Source organism: Otolemur garnettii, unplaced genomic scaffold (genome assembly GCF_000181295.1).
Source record: "Otolemur garnettii isolate 467f Iridium unplaced genomic scaffold, OtoGar3 scaffold00081, whole genome shotgun sequence".
NCBI classification, from domain to species: Eukaryota; Metazoa; Chordata; class Mammalia; order Primates; family Galagidae; genus Otolemur; species Otolemur garnettii.
Window position 1 is genome coordinate 8849308 of NW_003852476.1, and position 3181 is coordinate 8852488.

Sequence of the window (3181 nt, forward strand, 5' to 3'; positions counted from 1 at the left end):
AGATAAACACAAGCGTGAATCTTAAAGATGTGAGTTAGACCCTCTAAATCAGGTAAACTAAATTCATTATTTCTGTCCAGCCTCCCTGGCCTCATCAGTGCTGGATCCAAAGTGTCAGGTCAGTGCTGGATCCAAAGTGTCAGTATTAGTTGCCATTAGCACTTTAATATTGTCTCAAGTATCAAATCCATCCAGCTGATTGATTAGTTCCAACATTGTTCTCTGCACTTCATTGTCACCTCCAGCACCATCATCAAACCTAGCCCCTCCAATAGTGTCAATTTTGTCAAAGAAGATAAGACAGGCTTTTTTTGTTCTGGCCATTTCAAAGAGCTCACGAACCATTTGAGCCCCATCACCAACATATTTCTGTACAAGTTCGGATCCAATAACACGAATGAAGTAAGCATCAGTCCTATTAGCAACTGCTTGAGCACAGAGTGTCTTGCCTGTGCCTGGGGGACCAAAGAGCAGCACACCCTTGAGAGGCTCAATACCAAGGTTAACAAATCTCTCTGGAGAAAGTAGTGGGGTTTCAAATACTTCTCTCAATTTCTCAATTTGTTCCTTATAGCCACCAACATCCCTGTATGTGACATCAGGCTTTTCTTCCACCTGCATCATGGTAACTGTTGGGTCAATCTTAGGTGGCAGTGGAATGTGAATTTGGTATTTATTTCTGTCCATGCCAACTCTCATCTCTTCTTCAATGTCAGTAGATGCTACTTGATCACTGAGGTCCACCACAAACTTGGCAAACTGCTTCGCATTGATAATGTATTTTGGATCCTCTGAATCAGCATTGATTATCTTTGTACACCTTGCAACCTGTAAAGGCTGTTCACTCTGGAGCATTTGCTTATCTGTGCCCAAATCCCAGAGTGCTGGTGGGGCCAGGCCAGTGTCAGACTCTTTAATGCCATTGAGCTCATTGATTTTCTTAAGAAGTTGCTGAATATCATCCTCAAGCTGCTTGATCTGCCTAGAGTAAGTGCTCTGACCGAAAGTTTTCAGCAAGGCAATATCCCCCTCATCCAGAGCTCAGATGGGTTCGTTGTCCTTCTCATCCTCTTTGGTTTTCTGCTGATTGGCACCGAGGTAATCCAGCATTTTGGGAGATGCAAGTGCCTCAGCTTCTTAGTGATTACACCTCATGGTTCTCTTTACAGAGATCTTTCATGGTCTTTCTTAGGGAAACTCCCAAATATTTCATCTTCCTTGGCACTACTGTGAGTGAAATAGAGTCTTTGACTGTTTTTTCAACTCTACTATTGTTGGTATATATAAAGGCTACAGATTTATGGGTGTTGCTTTTGTAACCTGTGATGCTGCTATATTAAGTGATATAGGTACTAGTTCCTCTTTAAAGCTTTGGTAGAATTCTGATGTGAAGCCATCTGCTTGCTTGTTGTACAAAGTATACAGTGAGCTGTTCTCATGGGGGAGGGGTATCTCGTCTGCTTGGTGATGGATTTTGTACCTATTGTTTGTTTCCTTGGTGGTCACAGCTTTCCTCAGCAGGGTGGATGTGCATTCCTCAACATTCTCTCTTGGCTCAGCTCCAAACCATCAGCTTACTTGCTATACTTCTGTCCTTTAACTCTCCTTCTGGATACGAACCTCTGTGGAAAGCTGGCTCCAGTTAGCCATCTTGCCTCTGCCCTGAAATAAATTAGTTTTTATTCCTCTTTAGGTGGGCAGTCTTCTGGAAGATTTAGATTTAAATCCAATCCTTATAATATTCCTATTGCTACATTAAAATAAGTATCCCTTCATAAAACTAAATGTAAAAGTAAAAAAATAAAGCTTCTAGAAGAAAACAGAAGATTCTCCAAAGCCTGAGGAAGGCAGAGAATTTTTAGAGAGCCCTCTCATAAAAGCACAAAACATAAAAAAAAAAAAAAATTGGTAAATTGGAATTCATCAAAATGTAAAATGTCTATTCATCATAATGCATATTCCAATAAGAATATAAAAAGGGGCTGGACATGGTGTGTCCTGCCTATAATCCTAGCACTTTGAGAGGCCCAGGAAGGAGGATCACTTGAGGCTAGCAGTTCAAGACCAGCTTGAGCAACATAGTGCTGCACTTCTTCTCTACAAAACATATAAACATCAGCCAGGTGTGTAGCACATGCCTATAGTCCCAGCTATGTGGGAGGTTGAGGCACAAGGATCACATGAGCCCAGAAGTTTGAGGTTGCAGTGAGTCATGATGATGCCATCACACTAGAGCATGGGGAACAGAGGGAAACTTTCTCTAAAATGAACAACAAAAAAACCAAAAGGCAAACCAGAGATTGTGACAAAATATTTACGATATTTAACAAAGGACTTTTCATAGACTATAAAGAGAACTTTTACAACTCACTAATAAGAAAAACTAAAATGCAATTGTGTGAAAGATGTGAGGTACTTTGCAACAGACACCAGAATGGGAATAATCATATGAAAATATGCTTAACATTATTTATCAGGGAAATAAAAATTAAAACCACAAGTGCAATTTTGCCCACAATGAAACAGCTACAATGAAAAGGATCAATACTAGATGTCTGCAAAGACACAGAGCAACTACAATCTTCACACATTGCAGGTAGGAGTGTGAAAATCTCTTGGGAAGATTTCTGGCAGTTTCTTATAAAGTTAATACTTTTACTCTCTATCCGAGTAATTCTATCCCTAGACATTTTTGCAAGGAAATGAAAATCAACATCTACAAAACACAATTCTTACTTCTTTGTTTCCAGCAAGGAGAATTTATTTTTCCTTTTATATTGTACCTTTTATGAATACTATATCCAATTTCATGAGAATTGAATAATGTTTCCCTTCAATATCAACATACTTTTGCCTTCTGGGAGTAGGGGTGCAGATTTTTCACTGAATGCTTTTAGTAGGTCTCGGAATTTGTTCTATTTCTAGTTACCAAAGAGCTTAATCATGAAGGTAATGAATTTTTCAAATTCTCTTCTGTTTCTAGACTAGAGATCTCTTTGTTGTTATGAATTTTGGGTACTGGATTGATTTTATTGTTCAGATGATAAACCCACATTATATGAGTCTTTTGCTGGAGGCCAAAGTGGAGGGGGAGAGTGCAATGAACTCCATTCAATGGAATTCTGGCCCATGTCTTTGAAGGAGACATCTATACTTGTATGAGAAAATACAGGTTTTCCCT

The 3181-nt window shown here is 39.2% G+C and overlaps 1 pseudogene across 1 annotated transcript in view; it reads right to left on the bottom strand.

Moving 5' to 3' along the window:
• Positions 1 to 1143, bottom strand: part of LOC100956195 — a 5008-nt pseudogene extending 3865 nt beyond the window's left edge. The window contains exon 1 of the transcript XR_002774499.1: positions 15 to 1143. The product of XR_002774499.1 is annotated as a 26S proteasome regulatory subunit 7-like (transcript). The remainder of the gene's footprint in view (positions 1 to 14) is intronic.
• Between the last annotated feature and the right edge of the window lie 2038 nt (positions 1144 to 3181).